The sequence below is a fragment of the Ambystoma mexicanum genome, chromosome 7q, assembly GCF_040938575.1.
Source record: "Ambystoma mexicanum isolate Mex_15411 chromosome 7q, UKY_AmexF1_1, whole genome shotgun sequence".
Classification (NCBI taxonomy): Eukaryota; Metazoa; Chordata; class Amphibia; order Caudata; family Ambystomatidae; genus Ambystoma; species Ambystoma mexicanum.
Genome location: NC_090941.1, coordinates 89,241,965 through 89,264,153, shown reverse-complemented (window position 1 = coordinate 89,264,153; position 22,189 = coordinate 89,241,965).

The following is a 22,189-nucleotide window of genomic DNA, read 5'->3' as shown; positions in this document are numbered from 1 at the left end:
ATAGAATAAAGCGGTTTCCCATTTTAGATGGTTCCGGATGGCCCACTACATCCAACCCAGTATGTGAAAGCGATACTTCAGTAATAGGTAGGGGTTGCAGTGGGGCTAGGTTGGCATATTGATACTGTTCTTTTGACACAAGGCACAGGTGCTGACAAAGCTCTTCACATCGGCATATACGCCTGGCCAGTAAAATCTACTGATCACCGGTCCTTGGATTTTAGATGTTCCTAAATGCCCTCCAGTCAGATGGGAGTGTGCAATCTCTAAAACCATCCTTCTCTGTGATTTAGGTACTATAATTTGAGACCTGGTGGTGCCCTCTGAGCTAGTATCTCCCTGATAAAGGAGACCCTGCCTAATGAAAGAAAATGGGCCTTCTTACTTTCTCCTCTCTTCCTCTGGGATGGTATCGAGGAAGGCTTCAACTAGTATTCGGTTGTTGTGCTGCGCAAATTCTAAATCTGGAATAATGTCTTTATCTTCCACCTGAAGAGTAGGTCTTAAAACTTCAGCTGATGCTATCAATTCTTCATCAGTCTCCCCAAAGCCTTTGTTTCCCTTATCAGTTTCATCAACTGGTCTCTTCCACAATTTTGAGCAATGGGGCTTTCTCTAGAAGTCCCTGTGCTATTTTCTCTCCCACCTTAACATAGTATGGCTGTTTCCTGTTATTTTGTACTTGGGTTTTTATATCACCTCAATCATCAGGATCCACCACCCCAGCCATAATATCCAAACCATGCCTCCACTCCAAGCCTGACTTAGAAGTTAATCTTATATAAGTCCCGCTTGGCGGTATCAGTACTAAATCTGTGGGAATTAATAGCCGTTCCCCGGATTATAACATCTACCTACTGCTGGCTAACTCAAAACCGATCGATTCTTTGGTGACTATCGTTGGGCTAGAAGTCTCCTCAGTAAGTTTCTTAAATTTAAAGGCCCCTCAGTTTTGATCAACTGAGACAGATCCCACGCTGACACCATATATGAGAGTCAAGGATAAGAGTCAGACACAGAGGCATTATTTTGGTTGCTGTATACTTTTATTTTATATACAAAAAAAGAAAGAGGGTTGGATGAAGCACTATCTTTCCCTGATTCTATGAGGGGTTTCCCTGGCTCAACAAACTAATTTTACTGTCAGAATGTCCAAAGTAAAAGAAGTCCCCATCCTGTGTCCAAAATCCTAACCTGACCCTCACATTCTAAAGGCAATATGTTGTGAAAAGGGCAGAGTCTCTTTAGTGCCACAATCAGCTATTCTCCAGCAGTTGAAAGTGAAGTCCCAAAAGGTGCAAATAAAGGAATCAAAGTTTCATCCACTAAAGGAGAGACTTTCGCCTCCTGATTCAATTCACGTTCTGGGTTCTATTCAATTTATACAGTTCACCATTAGTTTCCACTCTTCTCCTGGTATATTCTCCTGCCAGGATTTTGTACCACTTACATACAAAAGAACTTCAAGACTTTCAGGAGTTTTACTCTTCCTCCGGATTAGAATTACAATGTTCTCTACCTTTAAAGGGGTATCAGCCTTCCCTTTATTTTCCTTCATACACAGTGTATTATTTCCTTCCTGGTCCTGCCAGGACTCTGTAATACCTCCATTCACAATTCACGTTCATTTGTGGTCCTGGTATAATCTCCTGACAGGACTCTGTAACAGTTCCATTTACTATTTACTTCCACTTTGCATCCTGAATATCCTCCTGCCAGGACTCTATAACACTTTAATTCACAGTTCTGTATTTTCAGGGACTTTACCTTTCCATGAATTGCAGTTTCAATCTTCTCCTTGCACAGTTCACAATTGGGTGCAAGTCCCTGATCCACTACTTTCCATGCCTACTATATTTCCTTGCTAAGCCTTTCCAAATTATAATATGTACTTCTATCCACACGCTCCCAAGAATATTGGCTTCAGCTTCAACTTGCTTTCCAATCATACAGTGGTTCTCAGTCTCTTTCCATACAGGTCTTGGACCTTTAAACATGGTCCCAGGTATACTATCTCCCTGTTTGAGCTTCCTCAACTTCAATTTGGTACTCTTTCCGGTACACATTAGATTGGACAAAGCATTCTGGCTTCTCAATCCTTCTGCGCGGGCTCATCGGCTTTCTTTGGAGGTTTTGTCCTCCTTTGTGTCCACCCGTACTGTCTGCCTCCTCCTGGCGGCTCGTACTGTCACGTTGTCCGTGCCCGGGCCACCCCTCTGCCTCCTTTCAGCATCCTTCTCTGGTCACGGTGCTGCAGCAGGAAGGCTCCTTCCTTGGGTTTGCTCTGGAGAGTGTCTCCAGGTTTGCCGCAACTCTGAAAGACTGTCTGCATCCTTCTTGCATCCCAACCAGTGTCAGGAATTAATTCTCCTTCCCTCCATCCTGGTTTTCCACTGCCGGTTTTGAAATTCCCGGCAGTGGGCACATGTTCCCAACAACTAGTATACACACTGTTCTTTGCAGTTGTAGTTATATGCATTACTCGATCCCTCCTCATTATCCCCGTCTTCACTTAAGGATGTGTATGGGTGATTCTGTTATCTTCACTAGGATGTTCTATCTCACTGTATGCCATACATAGATTAGATGGAAATAAATGAATGTCATTATCCCTTAGAGATAGGGAGGTATACCATGTCTCTTCTGTTGTGTCGCCCCTATTTCCCTGATGGTGTTCTTCACCCCATGTGGTCTTCCTGCAGATAGCCACCCCCAGGGCAGGATTCAGGTAGGGTATACCCTTTCCTGGCCACATGATGAGAGTTCTCCCCAGGGAACCAGCGACGACTCCATCAGATTTGTCACAGCTCCTACTCGTCACAGTCAAGAGAAATATAATATTACGATATTAGAAAGAAAAGTGAATGGGAATCATTATTGGAATGCTCATACTTGTCACAGTCAAGAGAAACATATTGTAAAACCAGTACAAAGAGGAGTAAATTAGTAATATTCTGGGAGTGATCAAATTCGTATCATTCAAAGCCAAGATGGCCTAATCAAAATAGAGGGCCGAGTGATAAAAGAGAAGCCAGAGAACAAGGTGGACATAGTAAATATATTTGAAGGCAAAAAACAGAAAGAAAGCAAAGATTACGAACTGTTCAGAATTAGTCCAGAAGGAAAACATACTTGTTGGATAAGTTTACCTGGGGAAGTGGTGAGAATAACTGATTGTAGAGGAAAACAAAAGAAGAAACAAAATCCCTATGCAACAGTAAATAAACTGTACGAACTGATAAAAGCAGTCACCAGAGACTACCTGAAGATCAACTATTGAAATGTTGTTGAGAAACCAACAACCCTCAGGAGAAGAGACACTTTTGCCTTATTTGGTGATTGTTAGTGATAGGGCTAGACAATCCTCTAAGTTGGACGGTGGACAGTTTAATTTCACTGATGACTGACAAACACCATAGCTAGTTTTGTTAGGTAGGGACGCCTTGTAGTACAGGGAAAGCTTGTCATTATTCCTTTGCATTAATAAACTTAACAGTGAAATATCTTATCAGAGTCTGTGTCCTTCTTCTGACCTACCTCGCCTGTCTGGTTCTGTTCATTTACTTCCCTACTGCCTCTCTTGGGGCTGCCCCTTACTCCAGTCAACACTGTGCCCACTCTGCCGACTGTGCCTGTACTCTTTCCTTCCCTGACCCTTCTATGTCTGAAACACTGCTCTTGCTCTTCGCCCAAGCCCTTTGTTTTATTGGATTCAAGTGGAGGATCCCTTTGTACAGCCTACTGCTTGATATCTCTTTTCATCTTTTCTCAAGCCCAGTATGACTACTGTTACTGTGTGTAACATATAGCGTACTGTATGTTCCGGCGTATAAGACAACTGGGCGTATAAGACGACCTCCGACTTTTCTAGTTAAAATATAGAGTTTGGGATATACCCGCCCTATAAAACGACACCCGGCGTATAAGACGACCCCTGACTTTTGAGAAGATTTTCCTGGGTTAAAAAGTCGTATTATATGCCGGAACATACGGTAGTTCATGTGCTGCTGTGCCTTTTAACATGATTGTCTTGTTCGCATTTACATTTGCTGAATTTGTAGCAGTGTGGCCGGGTCATCTTCAAATGATGCACAAACTGTGAGAGGATTCTGGTGCGTTGCTTCACAACCGGATCTGCTTTCCCACCCCAGCTGTCTATGTAAATATGCTTGCAACCTTGCTGGCCAGGTTTCCTCACATGAGGTGGCACTGGACACAGTGGGGAGTGCTGCAGATGTTTCTTATCATGTATCAACTCTGCCATGCACGACCGTGGCTTGAGGTTAGGCATTACCCTTGAGGCTAACCCGAGAAACTAATCGTTGTTCACGCTCTGAAGAAGACTTGGCCACTTGTCTTGAAATAATGGCCATTTTACAGTCAAAACTCGAGTTGGTGCCTCTTTCTCTATAAATTCATTATTAAAACGCATTAGTGCTCTACACAACAAATGCTAATTCAAAGAGTTCTAGCATGATGTGCTTTGGTGATAGAGAAAGAAAGATACTGCATTTAACTACTGCACACTTAATATCTTGTCTGGTGCAGCTGGATGCGGTGTATAGTTGTAGGATACATCTTCTGTTGTGTTAGTTTTGTTTGAACATATTTAGTTGTATTACAATTTATATTTTCACTTTCTTTTTCACTTGTATGGTCCGCATTCACAGGTGGTGCTTTTGGTTTTCTGGGGCCCTCCCTTTTGAGCATGGTACATTTTGATGTGGAATGGCTGAGAGTGTGTGTAAGATTAGGAAGACTACTGCTCTATAAAGCTTTTTCCTAATTTCCTTTATGTGTAAATGTGCCCAGTGAGCAAACTGTTCAAAAAGTTAAAAACGTTTTTTACATTCATTAAATTAAGGAAGGATCCTTTGTCTAAACCATTGAGTTGAATAGCTCCTTTTCCCCCAATTTACTCAGGTTTCAATTGCATCTTTGAAAGTTATTACCCAAAAAGTATGTTTTTCTTGTTTAGTTTTAACATGATTGAAGCAGCCGAGTATACACCAGAGGTCTCTGTTGTGTCATACGTGACCACCACCGACGTAAGTGGTCCAAAGCCAAAGTGCGAAAGTCACCTAGCACACAGTTGGTTTAACAAGGGAAGCCTTATTTGGGACTCATGACACAGATTGTCCATATCTTCCTGATCGGTTCCGAGTGTCATTTTTTTGATTCTCTAAAGAGAAGAAAACATGCTCTAATCATATGTTCAACATCTAGCCAAGTTCATTTGTAACTGGTTTGAACCTGGTTTGATATTGCTGTGTGTATCACCTAGCTCAGGTCATGTGCTACTGTACGTCTGGACCCAGTTTGACTGTTATTGCTGCATGTAACATCTATCCCACTTCATGACTTGTGGTCCCCTTGGGGCCTAGTAGCTCCTTTTGAGTTACTCTGTTCTTGATTGAATGCTTACATATTTTTGGGCAAATACAATAACTGTCAAACTAGGATGTTCATTTTTTCTTTCTCTGATTCCCTTATTTGTTTACTATTCTTCTTAGCCTTTATTCAACTGTAAAGCTATCAGGAACACAATCACAGTAAAAGTAGTTAAAATGCTTAATAATTCAAGTACACTTTAAACAATCAAACAAGGAATGGTCTAAAACAAGCAATTCTAATAATTTGATAGTGGGCGCCTTTACAGCCATGCCCTATGTATGAACTTAGAAACACAATAGGCAAGGTCCATATTTCCAGAACTCAAACAAAATGTCATTGCTTCCGCTAGTGACCGAATATTGTGGGGTAAAAGTACAGGCCTAAGGTACAAAATTCTAAACTTTTTCATTGCATTGAAATGAACAAGAAATGGATTACATGCTCTCGCCATGCTACGCACAACATACAGTTAGTGCCTGCCAATCTTTCCATTGGTCTTTGCAACCCAAACATTTAGACAACCAGTTCTAAACTGGATATAAAGTGCTTATGCATATATTGGCTGAACAAGGTCCAGATAGTATTCATAATCAAAATGCTATTTATCAGCCAAGTACTCCTAACCAAGTGACAAAGGTGCACACAAACTTTCAATTTTTCTATGCTTATGATTTTCCCTATTCTTCCTCGAAATTATCAAGCTATTCCTAGTGATTAAGTGTGGGGAAAACCAATAACAGGAAAGTCCTATGGCTACCAAATTCTGTTTAACCTGAAAATGTTTTTTAAAAACAAATATAATTTTTTTTAAATGTATGTCATTCAAAATTCAAAATATTATACAAACGGAAACGGAAGAGAGAATAGCAAGAACATAAATAAATGAAAACTTAAATTCATTGAATTATTAAAACAACAGTAGATATAGCATTTCCAAAATTAATATTAAAGCAACAGTGGATCTAACGTTTTCAAGATTCTTAAAATGTAATTGGTAAGAAAAGTTTCATGTCCAGCCATTAGTCTTTCCCAAAATTCATTTGTGTGTACAGTCCTTCTTCTCTATGCATAGAACGTTTCAGGAACTTGGTTCTTAATTCTTGAGTTCCCAGACATTCTGTCGTAATATGTTTTAGAGTCTGCATTATGGGCATTTGGCAGTAGAAACATGAGATAGCACAAGAGGTTTCTTGATTGCGTAACAGTTTTACTTCACCTGTTGGTAGGAGATTGAGGCAAAACCTTAGGAAGTTTGTTCTTCCAACTGAACTTGGGAATTTTCTAAGGTAAGACAACCTCTTGGTTTATCTACATCAAATAGTGGTCTGGCCACCTTCGAATTTGGGGTCTGTTTAAAAGTGTTTATCCAATCATTTCTTTGTAATATAAATTTGAATTTCTGAGTATTAGTCAACAACTCATCCTCAGTTCATTTAGAAAGTTTCATCATTTCACATGCATCATGGTTAAGATTAATTAAGAAACTGGGCATGTATTAAACATTACATTAATGTTTCCCAGCATAGATCCCGTTCGGGAGAGCCGCACAGGTCTAAATAGTGACAGGACTTTCCATTCCACCTGCATTTGCATTGAGAGGAGACCCAGCTCATACCTCAAGCAGTATATTGGGAGACTAATTGGAAGGCCAAGTACCCCTTTCCAAGTTTGGCCCTCCAATCGTGCCCAATTGAGACTCCTAATAATTGGATTTATTTCAACACCATAAAGTAAGGAGGGAATCACTTTTGACTTATAAAATCTTTTTTTTTTTTTTTTTAAACGTATTTTATTGGTTTTTTGGTGAGGAAATACGTGCAATACAACATGGAATTAAACAGTGATTCAAACAAAGGAGGAAATGGTGAAGGGGGGAACAGAAAAGAGGGAAGGAACAGACAAAACAACAACAGTCTTCATGTAGTAGCGAACTTTTCGGTGGATGGATGGGTCAAGGCCAGTGTCCCAGTTTTTCAGGAAGCAGAGGAGGTCGCATACAGGGTCTGTCCGTTCGGGCTAGGTGCAGGGAGCCAGTGTCGGTATGATGCTATGGGATTTCAGGGGGGCTTGTAATCGGCGCTGAAGCGTATGTCTCTGAGGAGGGCCTTCCAGGATTCCAAGGTGCCGCTCTCTGTTTCGCCGCTTGACATGGTTCCTTCTTGCCAGGCTCTGGTTTGACTTATAAAATCTTATTATGCGGAGTAATGAGAACTGACAGAAGGAGTGCAGAATTGTTTTCATTTGACAGATTAGTTGGTCCGTTTTATTGTCTAGTGCAATGTCTGCACGGCTAATGTTGGGAAGGTCTGCAGTTTGAATTTGAAGCCCAGATATGTTATATCAGTGTCGATTGAGATGGTTTCTTCATTCAACGTCCACCTACATTTTTGGGATTGCTTTTAGGGTCTTTTGAATTTAACTATATATGATTTAGCAGCGTTTATGGATAGCCCATTAAGGATTGCATATTTCTCTAATGCATTCAGCATCCTTTGGAGTCCGACTGGCGCATAATCTAACAAAACCAAGTCGTCCGCGTATGCCATCCAATTTAGTTTTTTTGCCCCCTACCTTTTGGCTGTTTAAGGCTAATGTACTCAGCGCTTCTCCCAAATCTGCAAGATATAGGTTAATAAGGCGGGATGTTATAATACAGCCCTGCCAGACGTCTCTTTCTGTGGCAATGTCACTTGAGAGGTGCCCTTCCATATTAAGTCGTACTTGTAGCTTGGAGTTGTTATCTAGCGATATTATAATTGCTAATAATGACATCAGTATTCCCCAAGATCTTAGTTTAACCCACAGGCATTCTCTATTTATGGTGTCAAATGCCTGCGAGAGGTCAACCCAAGATACATACAGAATAGGTCCCCCCTTGTCCCATGATTTCTCGCATACTATGTCCATTAACATGCCATTCGCTAAGGTTGATATTTTTTCGGAATCCTAGTTGGTGGTTTGACAGGATTCCATTACTTTCTGCCCAGTTTTCTAACTCCTTCATGATTAACCCTGTAAAGATTTTGCCATCCACATCTAAGAGGGCGATCGGGCAGTAGTTTGTAGGATCCACCCGATCGCCCTTCTTGTATGTTGGGAGCACAACTGCATGCATGCATGATTCTGGGAGATATTTCAAACTCACTATTCCCCTAAACATTCTCTCTTGAATTGCAGCCCACATATCTATATCAGATTTCAAAATGTTATTAGTAAGGACATTGGGGCCTGCTGCTCGTGAGGTAGATGACTTCTTAATTGGGTCTGTTATTCCATATTTTGTTACAGTTAAATGCCAGCGGCAGTCTCTGTCAACTTCAAAGACTTCATCCAAGGGTTTCTTGTATAGATTTTGAAAGAAAAGGCACCAGCCAGATTCTGGAACAGCATTTCCTTGCACCAGGCCTTGTGGGGTGTGTGAGTTTCTAATTAGGGTCCCGAAATTTCTGGAGTTGCTGTGTTGATGACAGTTTAACATTAGCTCACAATCATTCTGTAAGCGTAACTGTTTGTGACGTCTTGACCAGTTTCTGTAATCATTCTTCAGAGATTTTAACTTGGCTGTATATTCTGCAGGGTTAGTGATTTCCCTCTTGAGGGATTGAATAGATTATCTTTGGGCCTTTTCTTTTGATTGGTGTTTTCGTCATAAAGATGATTGTGCATGAGATGTTTCTCTGCTCCACCTAATCTTGGCGGGTCCTGCTCACACAGGATATCTGCACAATGTTTTGGTGATCATAGCTTCTGTATCTCTAAGTCTAAAGCAGAGTCCCTGAGATGTTTGATGTTTTGATTTATGAAGAAGCCATTTCTCCTAAATTTTCTAACCTGGTTTCTGCCTTCATTAACAGTTATCTAACTCGTGCATATGCTTATTTCTTTTTTGGTGGGGAAAATAAATGTGGCTTTTAACATGTTATGAACACTGACTGCCTGGTGCAGAATCTGGAAATGTATGCAATTTGCAAATAGGACGTTTGAGAGAAACATATATTCGGTGATGGAGCCTTTCGCGCCCTGTTGCCAGGTCGGTGTTGGAGGTATGTCACCTTCAACATTCCCATTTATCATTGTTAGGGCTCACTCATCCATAAAGGTAATCCACTGTTTGCCTTTTCTGTTAATTTGGCTTGGTTTCTGAGTTAGATCTTGTGATTCGCTGATTACACACTGTGAATTCAGATCTCCAGCCATCAGTAATGTGAAATCTCTATGTGTATTTTCAATGCCTAACAAAACTGACATTAAATGCTGTAGGAAACATGTCTGACCTATCACCATGGGATTCCAATATATATTTATTATGGCTATATTGATTGTCCATGCATTCCATTTGGTTGTTATGCCGATGGCCAGGATACCAGGAAAATCATTGCTAATGACAAAAGAATCTCATGTAAAGGAGTTCCGAACAACAATGAGCAACCCACCTGATGGGCGACCCCCTTTCTCTTAATGCCATTTGGTTACATGTGGAGAAGTCATCCAGCCCATGCATTTCATCAGCCATGTTTGCTGTAGCAATACAAGTTGTGAGTCGCCATATACTGAGTCCCATACACTAGTGTCTTTGAGAGAAGTGGAGCCTCGTGTGTTCCAGCATAGAACGCTCATATCCTCTCTCCCTAGAGAGATTCATCCGTGATCACCAGTTTTCTCAAGACTTGAGTGATTATTTCAGGTATTAAAGGGCAGATGTTTGATTTTATAACACATCTTTCATCCTCTTTTTCCCCTCTGTCCTGGAGGGTGGATCTGTTGCCTGTGGTATTCTTATTTTCTTGCCACTTGCTCTGCCTTCTCTCATCTGAATGTCTTTCTCTAATTTCTTTGGAATGTGGCTCGAGGGGGGTTTCAGTTACTCTGATCCCAATTTTTTCCAAGTCGGGTTTTGCGTCTATCAGCGCTTTGGCACCAACCCATGATTTTAAGCCCAGTTCCACAATATGTGCATGCTCTCTATGCGGAAAGCGCACATATTCTAAGTCTCGGGATGAGAAGAAATATAGTGTTGGGATATTTTTGAAAACGGTCCGAAAAGTACTTCTATTTAGAGCTTTGTGGCTTCTGTTAGTCTGTGAACTTTGCATCCATAGTCTCGGGATGGCTAATGGATTATCTCTGTTTGCGTGGTCTGTAGAGTTGTGTTCATATTTTCCGATGTCCACAGACAATCTGTGCGCATGATCTAGGTTAGTAGCATTTGTGACCCCACATCCATTTCTGTTTTTAACCATCCCATTTTCAATTGTTTGTATTCTAATCTCGGGTCAGTTGATTCCTTTAGTAAGTTAAGAGCATTGTTTTCTGTCTGACTGATTTTATTCACTGATATCATTTGCTGCTTGACAAATATTGGTGCCAGTTTTAACGCTGCATTGCCTTCCGTTATACCGTTTTTACTTGTTACATCATTCGTATCATTTGATGTTTTTCTCTCCTAATTATGAATTTTGGACAGGATTTTCTGGTTATCTGTTTGCACAGCTTGATCGACTGCATTTTGTGTTTGTTCATTCGCCCTTTACCCTTTTTTTTAGTTCTTTGGAGTATCCGATATTTTTGAGCAGTATCTGCCCGTTCTGTTTGGGGTATAGATAACCTGCTAAAGAAACAGTTATGCATCGCTCTTCTATTTTGTTTCTTTTTTAATTGTTTAGCATTATCTGTGGCTGGGGCCAGGGAAAATGTTGAGGCAGTTATGTCTGATTTATTTGGGATTGGCAGCATTGTATCAGATGATCCATTACTCTTTTTCTTCTTTTTCATCTGAGATTTAGCCTGGCTCTGTTCGAACATTTTGGCTGTTTGTCAAGGAACTTACCTGTTGGCAGCGTTGGTTAATGGGAGGGTGGGCGTATCTTGATTTTCCAATGTTGTGCTCGGCTCATCTGCTATTTGTGCTAGCCCCATGAACTCCTCCAGAACAGATTCTGACAATGGAGTGCCATCCAAATCACATGCCCCGGGGCATATCGCCTTATTATCTGGGCCTTCCTAACTATAAACCTGTCCTGCGACTGCCTTCTTCTTATCCTCAGGTCTCATTACCACATCACTCCCACCAGGAAATCCCTTCACTGGCTCTGAGTAGAGGCCCAAATCCACTTTCTGATTCTTTCATACATTATGCATCCATCACGGTGTTCGACTAATACTTAATATCTTACAAGCAGACGACCTCTGAGCTGACCTGTGTAGCAGTCTGGCGCATGTTTTCATGGGTGGCCTGTCTGGTGCAGTACACTCTGCCTTTGCCCCCTACTCCTCCAGAACTGCAACCAAAATCAGCATAACAGTGCAGACAGAACAGAGTGGCAAACCGCCCCAGGTAAGACAATATTATTTATCTGTAGGGTGGGGGTCTGATTCCCATAGTAACCATCTCTGCTGCTATCAACTTGAGGCATATGACCCTAGGAAGTGTCAATGTGAGCTGTCATTTACAGTGGTGTAGACATAATTTCACTATAGGACGTGTCTGCATTGTATAAGCATGGGCCTGGGGATGGGTCCCCATGAACTAAGCGCAATATTTTTTTACTTAATTTGTTGTGGCTGCTGCAATTGCCAGGCTGAAGTTTAAGATGTATAGGCAATCTTCACTACATTGTAAATAACAGACGTAACTATTCCCAACTAAATGGTATTCCTTTCATCAACTGCGTAATGATAAAAGGCAGAGACAGCCCTTCATGCATATTTTTTAATTCTAAGATATTCAGCGAAGATCTTTAGAAATCTCCATTAATGTGAACCTGGCCCAAAGGGATAAACTCTCTAAATGGGCCTCAACTCGCCGTCTGTCCTTTCATTCCTTCTCTGGATCCTTCCTTTTATTTTACAGTCCACTGTTGCTTGCTAGCTGGTTTTACGACACATGAATCTCATAAATATATATGTACTTAAACATGTAAATGATTTCTCTTCTGCCACACACAGTAATCTACATGCAAAGTAACTACATAATGCGACATGTTTGATGTTAGCAAAGGGGGCAAATCACTGACGACCTTGCTCACACTACTTCATTACCTTTCTTGTTTTATCATAGGCCGCCCTATAGTTAGGTGAGTCAGACTCCCATAGGAACCCTTCAAAATTCTATTGTTAATACATTTTGATTCGAGTAACAGATTTGACCAAAACTTTGAAAGTAATTAGGGACTCACTCCCCCCACCAGGCTGCAACGCTTTGTAAAGAATGGTTGAAAAATGAAAAAAGTTATTAAGAAGACAAAATATAAATTTTTTCCAAAAGTGAGGCCTACTTCCCATTAATTTTCTCATAGACAAAGAAGGTCAGTTTTTGCCAAAGCGCACAGCCCAAACTGCTGGAAGGATTTGGACCAGGTCCGCAACAACTTGGGCACGAAGCGTTGATTCGGGATCCATGCATGGATTGGGGTTATTACATGCAGTACTTTAAATATTTGACAGAGAAGGGGGTCCACTTTAAATAACTCCATGAGCAGTAATTTATTGTGTTGACACCTTTTAAGTACCATTGTATCCCTACTGTCTCTTTTGTCATTTATACCCCATGCTCAGATATAAAAAATCAAAACAAATTCTGATAGCGACGGCTATACAAAAAAGGGGAGTGATTGGTTTATTGACGATCCCGCCCAGAAACACCAATGACTGGGGTATTTACCCATGGCTATCCAGCACCCACTCAGTGCATGGCATTGGTACCCACAAATAAAGTGGTACCCTTTGCAGCCATGGCTAAATGCCGGCAAACGGCACGTCATGTGTTTGTGGACTTGTGGCAGCCGCGGCTATCTGACATTTTGAGCGGAGTAGCATCATAGATGCATTGAGTTTTCTGGGGGATTGGGAGACACTAGGGGAGTGGTGGAAGACAATGGGGAGTGGAGTGGGGTAGTAGGCCTGTTAGGAGCTCTTGTTTGGAGGTTGGGAGTGTGGAAATACATTTTTGTATTCATAGTTTTTTTTTAGTATAGCCGCGGCTAACAGAGAACGGCCATGAAGGGCTTTTCTATTACCGTGTCTATAAAAAGAGATCATTTGTGTCAGCGTGTCAATTCTTTTCGTCATTTTATTAGTTGTACCCATAGGCGTGGCTATGTTTATAGCGACGTCCATAAACCATACATTTTCTGTGCAATAATCATATTGTTATGTGGATGATAAACCACAGAATTTTATTTGTGCGTTATTTTATATGCTTAGGTGCCCTCTTATTTCATTTGAAGTTTTGAAGGCCGGCTTAGTTTGATTTTGGGCTTGCAAAAAAAGGTATGTGTAGCCGCGGATACATAGCAAGATCTGCAGCCGCGTTGGATAGCTGTGGCCATGAAAGATGCTGGGTGGGGGAAAATAGATTTCCCTGAGTTTCATTGTTTGTTATTGGTTGTTGGTGCCTTTTTATCTTTGTAGCTCTATGTGTCACCCATTTTAGCAGTTTTATTAGTATATAGTACTCTTTTGTTGGTATTCGTTTTGGAAAGTATATGAGGCACCATTTTCTGCAGTGTTATCCTTTTGATTCCAGAACTCTCACTGTGAACATATTTGAAGATTTATTTGCAGTGTTGTGTGTGTTAGTTATATCAACTGCTGCTATCAGGTGTTGTTCATTATTATTTTTTTCATCTGGCCTGATTGTGTGGCAACTATTTATTTATGTTTTTTTTTTACTTTCGCTAACATAGACCTACAAAATTAGATTTGTCTATTAATGGCATTTCGTTTTTGTATTCATGTTAGTGAGGTTGAAGGTTTATTTGATTGTATTTGTTGTAATTTTAATGCACTTTCAGCTATGCCATACTCTTAGCTGTTTCGAGGTTTCTGTGAGGTAGTACAATTGATGGTGTTTTGCAAGTTCATTTTAGTCATTTTATTATATTTGCATGTTCTTGTACCTGCATCATTCTCATCATCCGAAGGGACATGCACCAGATGTTGTACAGTTAACTCCTGTGAAAGGCCAACCCATTTTCAAAACATAGTGGTAGTGCTGGAGATGGGAGCAGCGCATCTGTAGACAGTTCATGATAAGCCTTCTTTGTGGACCTCTCTAGCATTTCTGATTTTTCTTCAAATGGAGTGCTGCAGTGCTGCATGTGTTTCAAGACTCTAGCTGTTGGTGGCAGCACCTTTAGTGTGTGGAAGTTGATTCTGTACAACCACTGCTCGCAGATCCAGTGAATAGTAAGACCATATACAAGTCAACAAAGGCAGCAGCACAGTATGGGGTAGACCATCTAGAAATATTTCAAAGCCCACATTTTAGTGCCTTTTTGCACAGTGTGCATTGGGCAATGTTCATGTCTTTTTTGCCACAAAACATGAAAAACATTTTTTAAAGTACTAGTGTTTCTACGTGTGAGATTGTTTTCTATCCCATCTTCTCAAAGTTTAAATATCCGTTCCTATTCTCTCTTGTTCTCCAAGTTTACGTAACCTACTCCATTCACTCTATTGTAATTATTTAGCATAATGTCCCTTCTTTGTTTTCACCCAGTTTATATATGTTTGTTCATTGATTATAGTTACAGTTGTTAAACTTTTATTGTTCCTCTATGAATGAATTAGTGATGTCAATGTGCATTATGTTTGGAGTGAGTGATTTCTCAATGGGCTAGTGTGGCATCTCCCGGGAGATGCCATTGTGGCATAGGCAACACATTATTCTCATAACTAAAACATTGGGAGCAGTAATTGGAACAGGTGGAATTGCCAATGCTGCAGAGGTTGAGGTTTCATTTACTTTCAGTGGCGTCCCACTTCAAACTGGATGTTTCCACGCTTTGAAGTGGCACATTTGAAGGTCCACGTCTTAATGTCATTTTGCATGAGGTGTATAGGATTTTGTTTATTTCTTTTAAAAACAGTGTTCTTTTATCTTGAAATATTTCTAACTATATACAGTGGACTTCTTGGAGGTTGTGTTTTTGTGGGGCAAAAAAGACTGCAAAGAAATGATAGTATTAGAGTTTCTACATGTGTGATTGTTTTCTATCTCTTGTTCTCCACATTTACCTATCCCACTCCATTCTCTCATGTTCTCCAGGTTAACTTAACCTTCCCCATCCTCTGTCCTGCAACCACCCAGTATAACATCCTTTGTTTTTCCTCACCCAGTTTATATATCCCTGTTTGTTTATTGTACTGGTATTTTGTATTCCAATTTACACAGACAACATGTTGAATGAACATTGAGGTTCCCGAACTGTGCAACAGCTTGTATGAAAGACCCCTCTGTAAAGCTTTTCCACAGAATTTATACATCACTTTCTTGATCTCCGTTTTGCTGTGTTGGTCCTTCACCTGCTCATTTTGTCAACTGTCAGCAAGTGTTTTTTGTGTACTTTTTTTTATCAATGTAAAGCTGATGCCACTCACACCAGCTCTGTCTCCAAGTTTACTTATCCCACCCTATATTCCTTTTCTGACCAAGTTTACGTATCCTACCTCATCTGTTCTATGGCAAATAGTATAATTTCTCATGTTTTTTCTTACCCAGTTTATATATTGCTGTTCATTTATTGTAGTGACAGTTTTAATACTTTTTTATATTATTGTATGTTTTTTTAATCCAAGTTGGATTTGTTTTCCCAATGACCCAATGATTAGTATGTGGAAAGAGAACAACATTGTTGGATGCACACATTTTGTATATCTTATATAGTGCATGTGATGCACTGCATACAAAATATGAGGGTCATAATAACTTGTGTATTCAATTGTGTTTTTAAAGTGTGTATGTTCTTTAGCTAATTATGTGTTATTTTTTTACAGATAGGATATTATTTAGGCGCGGTTAACAACATCAACGACTGGGGAGTTTGGTAGTTGCGGGTTTGTTGGCCCATACTCGCAGCTATAGGCCTAAATGTGCAAAAATGTATGCTTTTCTTTACCAAAAAGAGTCCTTTCTAAGAATTATCTATTACGTATATATACATGTATAAACATCTATGTGACTTACCCCCAACGTTGCCTATTGTAATTGCGGCTAGAAATCTAGCCGCGGTTACGAGTGATGAGTTATTTTAGAAACAGTTTTTGAATGTTATTTCATTGTATTTGGGAATTTATATGTGATGGAAGTTATTTTATTGTATTTACATATTTATATGTGACAAGTAATCCTTAAAAGTACTGTTTTGGAGTATACTCAGTATACTGAGTGTAGTATTTTAGCACATTTGGCGAGCTCTCCTTATTATCATGTACCTTACATAACTCGTTTTAACTGCCATTGTATCGTTACTGTGTCTTTTGTCATTCATATTCCACACTCAGTTTCTGAAAAAGACACAATCCTATAGCCTTGTCTACACAAAATGGGGTGTCATTGGTGTATTCATGATCACATCTAGGTGTAGCAATGACTTGGCATGTTTAACCACAGCTATCCTAAACCCACCACATGCACTGAGTTGTTACCCATGGGTATACCGTGCAGCCGTTGGAAGGAAGAAACCACTGGTTCGTCATGAATTGTGTAGCCAAAACTACACACATTTATTGCATTTTATTTTACGTGTGCCTGGGTAGTCGTCTTGGAAAGTCTTTTTAATGTGTATTAAGTGAGTATTTGTAAACAGTTATTGTAACATTTGTAATACTTTTTATTCATTAATAATACATATAAGTGTGCATATTTTTAAATGGTAAATAAATATGCAAACAAAGTTTGTTAACAACAGGTTTATTTGAGGGATGAGGTTGTGGGTTTTCTTTTTCTTTTCGTTTGAACACATGATTCATCTTCTTCTTCAGCACAATTATCTGGATTCTTACTGTCCATAAATTGTCTTACATTTTCAATGCCCTTTTTCATCGATTGAACTTCTTTTTGAACATTAGAGAATAGTTGTTTTGTTTTAATTCTGTTAATGAATCAATTATTCGTTTCGTGGGTAGTTCTTGTGGTACTTCTTGTTTAATTATTTGTGATACTTGAATGACTTCTTCATCTGTTTGAAAATATTTGAAATATTTTTAAACAATTGAAGATATAATATACTTAACAATATTTGTGTTGATTGCCTAGATATTTAAAAGTAGTAAGATAACTATATCTGTTTGGTGACTGATATTTGTTCAACAACATATTATTGCTGGTCTAATTGTACATAAATATGAAGAATGGACTTACACAATCCTGAATGTGATGTATTTTCTTGTGGTTCCTTTTCTTGAGTATCTTCTTTTTTAATGTCTTCCTCTGTAGGTTTATTGTCCTCCAGCCATTCCATGTAGTTTTCCATTGTACTGTGATAGACAAATATTTTACTTGTCACCTCAGATATTAGAATTAGAAATGGAGGAAGATTCCATGATTAGAGAAGGGGGAATTTCTTGTTTTTCCTTTCTGATTGGTTGTTTATTGTTTGTGTGGTGGGTAGCCGCCAATAGGATGTCAAGTACCTCAGATGTTGTTCAACTGTTGAACCTATCAGAAAATATACCCTTTTGAGGGATGTTTATATGTACAAATAAAACTGTATATTATATTAAGTTTTTCTATATTGTGCATTGTATTGCTTGAGTGAGCTGTAGTTTTAGGAGATTGTGCTATGTTTGGGGTATATTTACTGTTTATTGGATATTTGAAACATGGAGCCAATTTCAGAAGGAGAGTAATTTCATTCTTCAATAGACTGTGGAGAATTTGAGAATTTTGAGAATGGGTTAATAGTGATGTTGAGGACATAGGTGATGTTGTTATCAAAGCATTGGCTTACAATGTTTTTTTGTTCTATAATATTATTTTAGACCAAGTGTTTGAAATGAGAGGTTTATGCTGCAATTGTGGAGAATTATTTTTGACAGTGTCAAGAGTGGAGCTCACCTGTATCTCGGTGTCTGATTCACTGGAGGATAATTCCAATCCGGGTAGTTCTGTTGTCTCTTTGGAATATCCTTTTTTTGAGAAGAGATAGGGTCTGTTTCGGGAATGCGCCACAATGGTTGCTATTAGAAAACAGACTGCAATAATATATGGCACCTTCCCTCTACAGCCCTATATGGGGAAAAAGCCAGCGGCATAAAAAACCCCAGTAGCATTCAATTCCGAAACCGAAAGAGGAGGAGTGTCCAAAGTCTAGGTCTTGAGATTCCGCAAACTGTACTTAAGCAAAGGCTGAGTCGGAGATTTCCTAGATTGTTCCGTAGTAGAAGCTGGGCAGGAGTTTCCCCAGTATGTAGACTGTATAACCAGGAGGGGAAGCCCTCACAAACCACCCGGAATCCAGATGGAAGGTAAGCCAGTGACACAGGAAGCGAAGGAGGAAGGGCTTCAGGTAGGCGAACAGAAGGAGCAAAAATAACAGTGAAAGTACGACAGTAAAAGAAAGAAAGAGGAGGGAAATGGGCTAAGAGAAAGGATCCCCCAATCTCTACGGAGAAAAACTCACCGGACCGTTAGAAAGGTAAGAAACACCGGAACTCATGGAATACCAGGTGTAGGAGAAAGGGCAAAGGGGGGGAGGAATAGGAGACGGTAAGGCGGTAAAGATGGCAGACAAATACCGGAACGAAAGTCAGGAGGGCGAGTAGGTAAGAATCAGAAGGGAAGGCAATGCAGAAGGGAAGAGGAAACTGAGGCTGGAGGACGCTAGGAGCACTGAAGTATACGACTACAGTGGAGCGAGGAAACGAAGATAGTTGCAACGCACTGAAGGGGCGTGGCTAACCTCGTTATGAATGTTCCCAAAACGTAACTACTAGAACGGCGCTGGAGGTGCCGTAAAGGGTAGTTTAATGGTGCTTCCATCGGGACCAAAGCTTCCAGCCTCCAGTCCTCATGACAGACAGGGAGCACAGGTTTCTTTCTGTTTGGGAAAAAAACATTAATTTATCATCTAAAGAAAGAGCGCAGAGACATTCTCCAATATTTTATGAATTGTAATAGAGGTGAAGAGTATTTCTCTGATTGAAAATTTAAAGTTTGTGTTATATATCGGTAAACGAATACAAAGGCCATCCAGAGACATTTTAAAGTATATTGGAAAAGGAAATGAACTTTGATGCCTTTATTTTTAAAATAGCCATGGCTACAACAGCAACCAATGCACCATTGCACCAGCTACGGGTACCAACCACTCATTGGGCCATCGTGTATTTTTGCCAGGTGCAGCCGTGGCTACAACTGACGCCTTAGTCGTGGGCATATGATACCAATTTCATGTGTACTGATCACATTATTTCAATGATTTAACAATACCCAATTCTATATGTGTTTCGGATTTTATGCCCTCATGTTTCCCCTTGTGTTGTTTGCATTTTAACAACTTGTTAATCTGTGTTTTTGAATCTGTAAAAATGTTATGGGTAGCCGCAGCTACCAGCGATTGTCCACAGCAGAAGCTATCAGTGCTGCAATTGGACTTTGAACATTTTGATGGACTGATATAGCCCTGGATATTGGCTTGTTCGCTGTACTCACGGCTCCAACTGTTTGTATGTTGGTGCAGTGATCATATTATTTTATGGATGTTTTACCACCAAATTTTAAATGTCTTTCTGTTTGGATGTTTTCAACTCAAGGCATGCGTGATTTAAATCTGAAACCTTTGCAATATGTGTTTTTCAATCATTGGGAAAATGTAGATGTATCCGTGGCCATGGCATGGTCCTTTCTGTGTAACTGGGGTTATAGCCGTGACTATGGAATTTGTATATTGTTAAAGGTTTTATTTAATTGCCTTTCTACATGTTCTATAAAGTAGTCTTTAGAATAATTGTTTTAGGCTTTATTGTTTGTTATAGGTGTAATGAAAATGTGGTGGCCATTTTAGTTGTTTGCTTTGTTTATTCCTTTGTTTGTGCTATTGATTTCTGGAGGCTTTGATAGTGACCTTTTTGTGAACTTTTGACTTTCTGATTTCAGAACTCAGATTGTGCTGATGGTCTGTGTTTGGTTATTGTGAAAATCCATGTATTCTTTGGAGCACCTAAAGGTACGTGATTGAGGTTTTTTAATATTTATAATGTATAATATGAATTCTTGTTCATATACAATGTATTAAGTATATTTAAGTTTGAAATTTTGTAGTTTATAGGTATTATTTGGAAAGTTCGGTTTTCAATATTTTATTTCAGTGTTTTCTGAAGAGTGTTCTATGGTTATGTGTGAGGAAAATATATTTCCCCGTAAAGGTTTTTTTCTCACTGTTTTCTTTAAGGATTTATTTGATACTTTGCTGATAATTGTGGCTTTGTGCATTTTTGGTTTTATTTGTTAGGGAAGAAAATGTATTTTAGTTTGAAAAAATAGGGTGTTTTTTCTGAGTTTTGTTGCATTATGTATCTTAGGTATCTGCAGTTTGTTCACGAAGAATATATGTGAAATTGAGTGTAGCATTTCTGTGACAGATTTCAAAGTACATTGCATCACTGCATTGCATCCATAAAGACCCTTGGTACCCTACTTTACAGCAGCATTGCATGCAGATGAGCTCAATGTGTTTACTAGTCAGAATAAAATGTTGGTAGTTCTTGATAAACAATTAACAGGAACCATATTTGGTATTTTGACAATGTGCTTGTAAATGGTGTACTTTGTGAGGGCAGGGATCCACTTTGGTATTATACAATGTGATGACATATACCTTTCATAATGCACAGACATTGGAAGATGTGAAACGAATGGGGTTGCATCGCACACCCTAGCATCAACCAAGCAGCATAACTCTACCTTTGACACATATTGCAGCTGTGTATGTGTTTTGTAGTTGGATATCAAGTTGTTTCCTGTGGACCTATATTAGTGACTTTCTACAGTGTCAGAGTGTGGAAGTGTTTGAATGTGCCTTTAAATTTCCATTCAGGCTTTTCATCCAAAACATGTACTGTGCCAACCGCAGATATATCACAACCCAGCAATCTCAGTGCCCGCTACTCCAAAATAAGCTTCACTCCTCATATTGACACTTATGTATTATTAACAGGTAAAATTCATGTACTGAATGACAGTTCATTTAATTCCCACAGATATTGAAGACTAATATTGTGATATAATTTTCTGTGATGCAAATAAGGGGGCCCCACACATCGTTTGATTGCCCCACAAATCCTAGGGCCAGCCCTGGGCATACTGTATTTGTTGATCCGCCAGCATGCCCAAACAGTGGCGGTTTATCAAATCCTATTGAAGGGAAGGTTCACAGCTGGAGCTAAAAATCACTGAGAGTCCCTCCCCGGTTGCAGGGTCGGAATGGTGGGTGCCACGAGATGACCACTACTGGCTCTAGAGTAACCACACATTGCTCAGCGCAAGAACACGTGAATCCATCAATGAGACACCAGACATTCTTTCTACAGAATGGGCTCCTTTGCCTTTCCAAGGAGGCATTGCTATCTTTCTGTTATCTGAGCAAAGGTGGAGTACATTTCTCCATTGTTGGCTTGAATAATCTGTCATGCCATCTGCAGTGTCTGCTTTTTTACTTCGGGACTTCTGTATGAACTCTTTCTTCTTTAACTAGAACCCCTAGCCTAGCAGGGACCCCAGGAGAATCTTCTCTGTAGAGACTGAAGAAATCTGACTGTTATGTGGCCGGGTAAGGCCTGACCCCCACCTGCATTCTCTTAGGAAGTAACATACAAGAGCCTTGAAGTTGCTGTGACAACTAGCACACTGGAAGCTGTGCGCCCCTTTGATATGGTTAGGGCCCTGGGTAGGGACATAAATCATAGCCTCCCAGCCAATATAATGTTAAAACAATGACATGATGCAACATGAGACACAGCACCAAACACCTACATTACAAATTGTTCCATTAATCACGTGCAATTATAGACAAAA